The sequence below is a fragment of the Pinus tabuliformis genome, chromosome 1_1 (genome assembly GCF_031772625.1).
Source record: "Pinus tabuliformis cultivar Carrire ecotype Pingquan chromosome 1_1, CPIR1, whole genome shotgun sequence".
In the NCBI taxonomy this organism is placed as follows: Eukaryota; Viridiplantae; Streptophyta; class Pinopsida; order Pinales; family Pinaceae; genus Pinus; species Pinus tabuliformis.
The window spans coordinates 374,248,930-374,260,676 of record NC_142297.1 but is presented as its reverse complement, the minus strand read 5'-3'; the positions used below and the strand labels follow the sequence as shown (position 1 = coordinate 374,260,676).

The following is an 11,747-nucleotide window of genomic DNA, read 5'->3' as shown; positions in this document are numbered from 1 at the left end:
GCAATTATGGATGACCTTGTCTAGTAACCATGGCCTCTTAGACAACCAAGATTGAGCTCCAACTCACCCCAGCAAATGAAAATAATGTTCAACGGAGAGGGAAACGATTCTAGTATGTAGAAATCCACCCAAGAACGCTTAAGAACACTCCAGGCAAGGAGAGAGAAATTTTTAACAGTTGTATAGGAAATAAATTAGCAAATCCTTGAGGAAATACAATAGCTCCAAAACCGTGGCAGTTGATCTCTAACTCAACAAGAGAGTGGATTATGAGTAACTTAGAGCTAATGCATTTCATAGAGCATCAATCAATCAAGAGTTTCTGAATGATGTTAATAGAAATTCAATGGAGAGTTATGTATTTAAGCCATGAGCACAAAGACATGGAGCACATATAATATAACTAAAGAGTAATAATGATGATAACTCATACACCATAAGTTTATTATATCTTAGGAACATATATTAGATGAGAGCCTAGCAGATTGCCTTCATTGTTAAAAGAGAGATGTCCATGTGCAAATTAACCCTCGCTCCATGTGAGACTATTGCAGCATAGCTGCTATGGGAAAATGAAGGAATTGGTCATGGCAATTAAACACTGAATTGAGCTAGTTTCAGTGTTTTCCAATTAGGGCTATTACATCTTTTCACACGCAAAGATTGTAGGACATTTCAATATTACAAAGGCAACAATACAGGCATAGTCACTCTTTGTTTAGTTAATTCAAAGCTCATGGAGAATGATATCTAGGTGTTTTAGCCTATATTAGACCTTTTTTGGGTAGAAACAACGAAAGTGAAAAAGATCAAATTCTATAATCCAACGGGAGAAGAAAAACTGAGGATAAAAAGAAGTTTACAACACTTGAAGAAACCAAAGTCTGTGACTAAGCCGAATCTCAATCTAAAGCTATCTATTTGTAGCAAGATCTGAATATTTGTGGTAAAGAGTCAAGGTTTTGATGTAGTAGACAAAGATTAGTAATAGAAGGAAAAGAGTCTATAACTTGAAGTTAGTGTATTATAATAAGAGACTAAACCTATAATAAGGACAAAAATTCAGAAGCTGCTTCTAACTTTGACTAGGTAGAGACTCAACTATTGACCTTGACTTTAAGAGGAGGGCTGACTTGGAGGGACTCTTTAATCTTGTGTTGGATATCTCATTTTGAATAAATTCAATAAGAGGAGGATTGTTGGGATTTCCCCTATTGAGAGGTTTTGCCTTGGGTTGAAAGCCTAAATCTTTGTGTCTCGTACTTCTTTGTGTTCTTGGAAGGAAATTACTTAATGAAAGAGAAATATTAACTAACAAAGAAAAGAATATTTATATAGGAGTTTACTTCCAACTATGAAGGAATGCAATGAGGACATAAAATTTGTAAATCTTAAACTTGGCTAGGCCATTGCACCTCCAAAAAACTGACTCATTAAGCCATAAACTAGAAACCTTCTGTGGAACTCCAAAAACAAATGAACTAGAATGAATTATCAACCAAAATCTTGGGCCTTTACATTTCCCCTATTGAGAGGTTTTGCCCTGGGATGAAAGCCTAAATCTCTATGTCTCGTACTTCTTTATGTTCTTGGAAGGACAATTTGTGTAATTACTTAATGAAAGAGAAATATTAACTAACAAAGAAAAGAATACATATATAGGAGTTTACTTCCAACTATGAAGGAATGCAATGAGGACATAAAATTTGTAAATCTTAAACTTCTCTAGGCCACTGCACCTCCAAAAACCTGACTCATTAAGCCATAAACTAGAAACCTTCTATGGAACTGGAAAAACAAATGAATTAGAAAGAATTATCAACCAAAATCTAGGGCATTTACACTTTACATTCGACAATCTATTGCAGTATGAATATTAAGGTCACAACTATTCATTTATATTGCACTGTTGTAAGAAACGATGATCATATTTTATATATTTTGCCTAGTAAGGCCTGCACTTCATCATTGCCAGCTCTAACCAAGGTTTCATGTTCCCATTGTAATTAACAACAACTGCATTATCAATCTCTAAATAGTCCATGCTAGGATTATATCGTAAACCCAGCACATGCCAAGACTTATCTAAATGATGGGTCAAGCCATAAAACGTTCAATCCAGGGGGTAGATTTCCAAGCTTCCACAACACTCTATCCTCATTCTGACATACAATAAAAGAAAAGCTTAGAAATTGAACAAAGAAAAACCCATTAAGATTTCTAGCTAATTACTTTAGATTTACTTCAAATACTTTAAAGTAAGCATCACGGGAATTAACATAAACAAACCACACTACACACTTACCGTGTTCTACCACTTGTGATATATTCCAATTATATCTTGTTTCTCCCATTCTTTGAGATCAAATACATTCATCTGATATGCCCAACCACAAGAATTAGGATCAAAGTGTCTGGCTATGTGCGGATTGGAAAAATTAAGGTATTTGTCAAATCGGCGAAAGCCTTCTCCACAAGTTTCCACTGAACCATCATCCTTTCCATGAAGATCTAGTGACCACAAGGGCGTCAAATCTTTCTGCACCACAATATCATCATCCAAGAAAAGGATCTTGTCCATTTTGGGATAAACTTGTGGAAGATAGAAACGAAGATGATTTAACATGGATAAATATTTTGGATTTATATATTTCAAATTGGAGGAACATGTTGAGAGTGTAGTTGAGTGATCTTCCTTGAAATAATACTCTTTCATAGATGCGGATTCAAGTTGGTGAAGCACAAGGCAATAGGAGGAATTGAGCCATTTAAAATCATCAACATTTTCTACATGTATCACAACTTTCCCTAGGCGATTAAATAAAAACAACATTTTCATGGCCCCAAAATTTAACTTGTCTGTGATGAGATGAAATACATGTTTCTCATATTCCTACAAACACAAGTAAATCACCTACAATGAAATCCGAATATTAAATGTAAAATGCAGCAAAACTATTGGACTTCCAAGCTTTAGAGTAATTTAAATTAATAACACTTCACCTTAGCATTCATGATAATTGAATTCACAACCACAGATGCAGCCAATATATTGTCAAAAAATAATGCATAGTGATAAAGAGTCAGATCCTCGAACTTGACCTTTTTAGAAAATTATCGCTTTTCAAGAGGAAGAAAGTAATAATCTATGGTCAATCGCATGGACAGATAGTGCAAGCCCTTGGGAACAGACTTTGTTTCCACCTGACTTAAAAGTTTACTTTTCTTTTCCAAGGTCCTCGCTTGCGTGCAGACTGAAGCATGCCTTGCAACTTCGTTGTTACTATCGCACAGCCATAAAATTGTTCTCTAGCCCTGGATAGTGATCCATAGCCTTGATCTTCTTAGGTGCACTGAAACATTCATATCAATTATCAGTCATGAAAAAGAGAATGAAAAACAGAAGGATTGACACACAGATTGCAACTTTAAAAGAAACAAAGGATATGAAGACCAAATGCAAATGGAAGCACTTACTACTCTTGATTTAGAAGCAGCCAATGCGAAAATCTAGGGGGTAGTGTTCCAAGCTTCCACAACACTCTATCCTCATTCTGACATAGAATAAAAGAAAAACTTAGAAATAGAATAAAGAAAAACCCATTAATTTTTCTAGCTAATTACTTCAGATTTACTTCAAATACTTTAAAGTAAGTATCATAGGAATTAACATAAATAAACCACACTCCACACTTACCATGTTCTGCCACTTGTGATATATTCCAGTTAAATATTGTTTCTTCCATTCTTTGAGATCAAATACATTCATCCCATATGCCCAACCACAAGAATTAGGATCAAAGTGCCTGGTTATCTGCAGATTGGAAAAATTAAGATATTTGTCAAACCGGCAAAAGATTTCTCCACAAGTTTCCACTGAACCATTAACCTTTCCATGAAGATCTACTGACCACAACAGGGTCAAATCTTTCTCCAACAAAATATCATCATCCAAGAAAAGGATCTTTTCTAGTTTGGGATAAACTTGTGGAAGATAGAAACGAAGATGATTTAGCATGGATAAATAGTTTGGATTTATATATTTCAAATTGGAAGAACGTGTTGAGAGTGTAGTTGAGTGATCTTCCTTGAAATAATACTCTTTCATAGCTACGGATTCAAGTTGGTGAAGCACAGGGCAATAGGAGGAATTGATCCATTTAAAATCATCAACATTTTCTACCTGTATCGCAGCTTTCCTTGGGTGATTAAGTAAAAACCACATTTTCATGGCCCCAAAATTTAACTTGTCTGTGATGAGATGAAATACATGTTTTTGAGATTCTTGCAAACACAAGTAAATCACCTACAATGAGATCCAAATATTAGATGTAAAATGCAACAAAACTATTGGACTTCCAAACTTTAGAGCATTTTAAATTAATAACACTTCACCTTAGCATTCATGACAATTGAATTTACAACCACAGATGCAGCCAATACGTTGTCAGAAAATAATGCATAGTGATAAAGAGTTGGATCCTCCAACTTGTCCTTTTTAGGAAATTTCACTTTTCAATCGAAAGCGAGTAATAATCCATGGTAAATCACATGGAAAGACAGTGTAGGCCCTTGAGAACAGTCTTTGTTGCCAGCTGACTTAAAAATGTACTTTGCTTTTTCAATATCCTTACTTGCTCGTCTGCAGACTGAAGCATGGCTCGCAAGTTCTTTGTTAGTTTCACACAGTCATAAAATTGTTCTCTAGCCTTGGATAGGATATGACCCATAGCCTTGATCTTCTTAGCTACACTGAAACATTCATATCAATTATCGGCCATGAAAAAGAGAATGAAAAGAAGAAAGATTGACACACAGATTGTAACTTTAAAAGAAACAAAGGATATGAACACCAAATGAAAATGGAAGCACTTACTACTCTTGATTTAGAAGCAGCCAATGTGAAAACTATTACCTTTGAGGTAGATCAAAATCTGCATTAGCCTCACCCAATGTACACTGACATTCTTTAATACGAAGCATCAATTCATGGTATAAATCAAGATTATTCCTAGCCTAGGAAATGCTTGAATACAGCCTAGCCATGATCAGTTGCTTTCACATCAATCTAACAGTGGAGTCAGAATTCTCGTTCTCATTTTCTTGCCTCCAAATGCTATATTTTCCTAGAACAATAGAATCTACCTCCTTGGAATGTTTAATTGCCGTGTTTTCAAGCTCAACTCATTTTTCTTCATCCTGTTGAATCAACTTTGTTGACCTTTCCTCCCTCGTCTTTGGACTCAATTGCTGTAAGCATTAAACTACTATAAATTAAAGCATAGTATGCTAAAATCTAAGATATATAAATTTTTTCTATTGGAGAAGTAACATTCAAAAAGGATTTTGGAAAATAATATAACAATTCCCTTTTCCATGAGAACAAAAAGTAGCGATCTAGTGCAGTAAAGAATTTTATCCTCCGCAAAACTTTTGTTGGACTTTCTTCAAGCTGCAAATGGTCTGCATTACAACAACCATTGTCCTAAGAGTTTGACTAGACATTACCTTACAATAGGCTACCAACATCATAGACCAATTAACTAGGGAAAATAAAAACTTACCATCAAGATCATTCTCTTTGATGTCTCGATGTTCACTTCCTATGTCAACCTCTTGAAACCTCATAAGAAGTTCTTCGTCAATGGAAGATTTTTTCTACACCTCATCATTCATTTTACCCCCCTTAGGATTTTCCTTGCCTTCTTCGTTGAAGATCAAACAATCTTGTTGTGAATGTAACTTTTATAAGCTGTCTCCAGAAGTCGTTTGCCTCTGCTTGATGTACACCATTAGAAATAGAGAAGCACCCTTGCCAATGTCATTTTTCACTTCCTGCTTAATACAACCCTACTCAACTACATAGATCATCATCACATAGGTTTCCTTACATGTTCAATAGAGAAAATAACCAAAATCTTCGCCAATCGTACCTCAGAGTTAGTAATATCCCTTTGGTTTGCTTCGGAGGGCTTTTCTAATACCCATGAGGAAGATAAATCATTTCGTCCAACAATATTCAAGTTTATAGTTCCCGAGTCCTCTGTGTTAGTTGTTATGACATCAATCACCTGCCCAGTAAATAGAGTTTATTTTCAATTCTATGCTCAATAGGGGAGAAAACAAATTTAAGATATGCAAATACAACAAGTTTCTTATACTTGCCTCCTTTCGGAAGAGGGAGTCAATGCTCTTTGTTAAACTCTGCCTTCTCCAGTCATCTACCTGTTCCTATGAACCCCGCAAACAAATAGACAAGAGTGATTTTAAACACATGACAGAGCTCCAGTATCCTCAATAATTCCTCTCTATTTCGATCCACTCAGGTTGATTAAATTTCAGTTTAGGGACACTATTTATTTTCTGGGATTATACTAACGTAACTGCAAGTGCATTGCCCAGATCCTGAAAAAGAACAAAATGGCCATAGAAAAATAAAATTGGTTTTCAAGATGTGGAAAGAGAATACCATTCTAATAGATCCATCTCCCAAGAAGTTGTGCCCTGTTGTTTTAAATGATAAAAAACGCATAAAAGGTCAGGTAGAAAGACTTGATGGAGAAGAATATCTATAAAAATAGTGAAACACTAAAAATGGGGTTGCTTTGCTATCATGGATATGCTAATATCAAGATTTCATTACACATGAATAATAAAATGGTGTGTATAATATCTATCACTTTTTTTGGTCCAATGTGCTCTGAACACTGTGGGAACAGTGTGAAAATGATATGTATAGTAGAAAGTAGCTGGTGAACAAGATTGTTGTTATGAATTGGGTCTAGGTTGGGTGGATCAGAACTAGTTTTAGCTTGACTGATGAGAAGTGGATTTAGCTTTATGGATGAAAAGTGGGCCTAGCTTGGATAATGAGGGGATGGGAAGAATGATTGTTACCCTTCCCACCCAAATTCAATTCCCACAAGATTCAATTCCCATGAGTAAGATGTTGAAATGAACTCTTAACAAATATATTTTTATAATACCCATCGAGCTTATGTAGAATCCAGCGCACACTTAGTACCATCCTCCTCAGAATGAGGAGTGCCCAGTGAATTCACCAAGCAGTTTCGCATTTCCCTTTGTTAAAAAATGGAAACTGCATTGTTATTTCTTGCTATTGGGATGAATGGTTTCATTATCTTTGGCAAGGGAAATTACTCTAGGGGTAGTTGGTAAAACCTTCGCTCTTGCATGAGAGAGGTACAAACTTTGAATCTTTCTCCTGGTAGGTATTATACCGTGTTAATATAGAGATGGAGTTCACAGCATGACACAGATCAAATGAAAGGAAACCTATAAAGAAAACTCACAAAATGTCTAGAAAAATGTTAGAGGTGCAAAAGTAAGTTTGATAACATCTACGCCTTCAGATCCCATGAAAAAGCTAAAAGGAAAATCAAATTCCAAAGCAGGTCCATGGGCTTTTGGTTTAATGGTTAACCGAGGGTGGTGAAGGCAAATCAAATTTCTAAGCAGGTCCATGGGGTCTTGGTTCAATGGTTAACTGGGGGTGATGATAATTCCCCGCCAAGGCTCAGATCACATAAATACATTGTTCAGTGGGTTCTCAATGAAAGGGATCTTTCTAAAATATTATAAGACAACTACACTTCATTGTAATGGAGATCTTACTTGAATTTTGTAAGAAGTCTACACTTCATTGTAATACTACGAGATTAAGAAAGGGCATGCTTGCCAACAAAGATAAATTAAACGTAGACCCAACCCAAAAAAAGAGATAGAAGCAACCTGACAAGGGAGGAGTGTAAGAAGAAGCTTACCAGTGAGGGAGGATGGTAGGAAGAAGCTTACTAGCGAGGGAGGAGGCAAGGAAGAAGCTTACCAGTTATAGATGTAGATATGGAGTGACGAAACCTAGCTTCCAGAAAAACCAATGCCATGACCACAAAGATAACAAGGAATCCCACCATAGCTATTCGATGATGAAAAGCCCGACCTCGCCATCCTCCATTTCTATCGTGCTGGTAGCCCTGCCACCCTCCATTCCACACTCCTCCTCTTTTCACAGGCATCTTTAGCTCTCAACCCTAACACCACATTTCTCCTTCTCCTCGTCCTAAACAGACATTGAGTAATGCAACCCTGACTGAATCATAATCCTCTACATCAAACCCATATCATGGTTAGCAGAAAAATATGAAGTCATCAACAACCAAAAAAACCCTTAGATATCATATATACTTCAAATCATTTGATAGAAAAGTCTACCAAAGGCATTACGAAATGGATAGATCAATTGATTTCTTGCAGTTTTGAGAAAAAATGGACACTGACATGGTAAAAACCTAGATGAAAATGGGCATAGGAGTCGAAAGTAGATAGATTTGAGGGTCTCTATCTCTATTAGCCTTTTTTGTTAAAAAAACAAAACATATAATTAAGGGAAACACGTCATTCAGATTCAAATGCCAAAATAGATGTTATTATTAATGGGGATCCTTGCCAGTCTATCTAACTGTTCATACACTACGACATAGGAAGAGGAGGAACAGGTAGGCAGCGTTGGGTATATATGACACCCCTCAACTTACTAATTTAACTGAGTAGGTACCAACTTGGCATGCCTTGCATTGAGGCATGTAAAGGTAAAGAGAATGCTAGGGGGGTAATTTGATGAAAAGAAAGGGTGAATTATGCGTCCCTGAATGCACATCATCAGACTTTGTTTAAGATTCGCGATTCTGAAGCTGTGAGAATACTAGAGTGTAAGCACAAGAGAGAAGCTAAACATATTGTGATCTAACATTTAAAATGGTGACTTGTTGATTGATTTCTCATTCAGAATGAAGAGAAAAAAAACTGATGATTGGGGGAGAGAAATCATGAATGTTTTGTTGAGTAAAGGAAATACATTATTTTGAGGCCATGGATAGATCTTAATGGCCTGGGATGCCAGTGTTAGTAAAACCTTACCTAAATGCCTTATGAATGTTACATGGATAAGTGTTACACTTACATTATTGATGCACTAACCATAGGGAGTTGGTATAATATTCATGGTTATGGGTGCTTACAAAACTGGGTTTTCATATACCTATGAAGTGAAAGGGAAGCAAGTACCCTTTCTTCAAGATAGGAGTAAGGATGTAGATTTCAACTAGCCAATAAAGAAAAAATTTGTTAAAGAATACTTTTTACACATCCTGTGTCCATTAGTACGAACTGGTTTATAAACATAGTGTTGGATTAATGTCATAACACTTATATAATTTGTTTTGATTCTCAAAAAACTTGTTGTATGTTGCCATCTTCTTCAAATTTTTCACAAGAAATAGTTGGTCCTTTAACAAGACTCGAGTGTGCCAACATGGACTAAAGAAGATGTTATTAGCATTGTAAATCCTCTTCTCAGATCGGTATGTCATTTTTAAATTTAGCAGAAATTGGCAATAAAACATATGATGTTCTAGAAGATGAAAGATAGATAACATAAGAATCTACAACTTCTTACCTCCATTGTTTTCATGTTTAGCTTGCCCCGCCAGAATGGCATCAAAGTTAAGGTGAGGGCAAGGTATCAGAGCTAAGGTGAGGGAAAACCCAAGCAAGGAAGAAAGAGATCGCAAGAAGTTTTCTGACAACACTAACCTCCTTCCTCTTCAAAGATCAGTCATCGTGAAGCACTGAAAATCCTACTGCAAAATTCTAGGTTACAGATCCCAGAAAGGAAATGAGATCAAGGCCTCATCAATCAAGCATCTATAGGATAGAGCTCTCTATCAAATTTTTGGTCAAATGATCTATATATAAGGCCTTTTGTCATGACTATAGCCAGGAAGCTTTGGTTGCTTTAGGGCCAAATCTTCTATTATGAAATCACCCTTGAATTGAATTTGGTTTGGAGATAGTGTCTCACTCGAAATTCCTTCTCTGTTGCAAGTTTATATAAAATCATATCTGAATCTATAAATTTCCTAGCATCTAAGTTCATATATATAATATTATTCTTGAGCTCATTGACATGACTTTAGCCTTGTATTAGGGCTTTGTCTGTCTCACAGAGAAGTATAAAAGGCTACAAAAGGTGAAGTATCCTTAGCCCTAGGACATCAATCAAGAGGGTTTGAAAAATAGTGTTCACGGTTTTCCATTGGTTAGATGCTTATTGAAGGTAAAGGATCAACCTTTGTGCGTCTCTGAGATTCTGGTATCAAAGGAAAGGGGGTTCATGAAAAATAAAGATCATTTCAAGGATCTTGAAATGTGAAACACAATGTTCTAAAATCTCATTTAAATAGGTATGACTGTTATTGGTGTCTAAGCCAAATGCGTCTCAAAATTTCTTCTCATATCAACTCATTGAGGAAATCAGGACACACACGTGGGTTTAGCCTAGAGCCATCACTTTTTATATGATTTTTACATCTTCGGATTAAAAAACCTTTATATACTCTAACTAGTAATTTCTAGTACCCATGCTCGATGCATGTTGCACATTAATTTTCATAGAAGCCAAATTTGCATTCCATCAGTTAAAGCTAGGATAGAATTAGTCTTAGTCAAAGAAGTCTATTTTAATTGATGGATTCGAACTGAATTTAATTTACTATGGTTTTTCCTTTCTTTTAATTTACTCTGGTTTCAATAACCATCAAATCTTGCAGAGACAAAAATTCGATAATAGAACTAGAGTCAGATGGGCTCCATGAATTTTTTTGCCTGTTCCCTAGATTTATCAACAGCCTTTGCTGCAGTAGCCTCAGAGGGGTTTTTGTTGCTTGTGCTAGGGAAAATGTATGATTCCGAAGGGGATGTCCAACAATCGAAGCTTTTTCATCAGTTACTTGAGTCCAGAATTTCTGGAATAGATCTATCAACCTCTTTCACTGCCTTGGAGGAGAAGGCGACAACCTATATAGAGAGGGGAATTTTTGGATGACGGTGGAAAGGAAAAGCCCGTTTGAACCTTATGTGGGTCTAGGGTTCCATAGCGAAATCATGAGCCACACAAGTTCTAGTTAGTTGTCCCGTTCCATGCACAAAACCCCAACAATCCCCTACCTCTATCAAACTGGAATGGAAAAATAGGATACTCCTAGAAAAACGTTGGTCTCCATTGCTAAAACCTCCTCCAGAATTCAAAAATTCATGGTTTGAACAAAATTGCTGAACCTTCTCCAAAATTCAAAAATCTAGGGTATGAACAAAATTGCGTCACCCATTGTTCTTCTTCCATTCTTGAAAGCTCCTTGAGGGTGCTCCTTGAGGGTTTGAACAAAAATGGCATCGCCCACCTAGAAATTTTATTTGGTGACTGGTACATGGGAGACAAAATGTCTTAAATAAAGTTATTAAATTGCCATGGTATGTTTTAACAAGTATATATATATCTTCTAATGCCTCTCAATGTCTTCCATGGGGAATTTTGATTATGATAAATTTAATAAATAAAATGAAATTTTAAGATGAATTCATGTAGTAGTGATTCAATGGAATGGAATCATTTTTAAATGATTTGGAAACTTTTTTTCATGATGTTTTCAGATATATATTTTTTTCTAGACAGTTTCACCTTTTTTAAAGGGGGAAGAGGTGATAGTCTCTTGTAGTAGTGATTGAATAAAATGTAATCATTCTTAAATTTTTGGGAACCTTTTTCCATGATGTTTTTAGACATTTACCCTTTTTTCTAAAAATTTTGACCACTTTCAAATGGGCAAGAGGCGACAGTCTCTTGTTGCTCTTTCACAAAAGGTGTCATGTCACTCCTTGTCAAAGGGACT

General features: G+C 35.9%; 1 pseudogene; it reads right to left on the bottom strand.

Annotated features, from left to right (window-relative positions):
- Positions 1–1,888: 1,888 nt before the first annotated feature.
- On the bottom strand, positions 1,889–8,036 carry LOC149213181 (polygalacturonate 4-alpha-galacturonosyltransferase-like; annotated as a pseudogene).
- Positions 8,037–11,747: the final 3,711 nt, after the last annotated feature.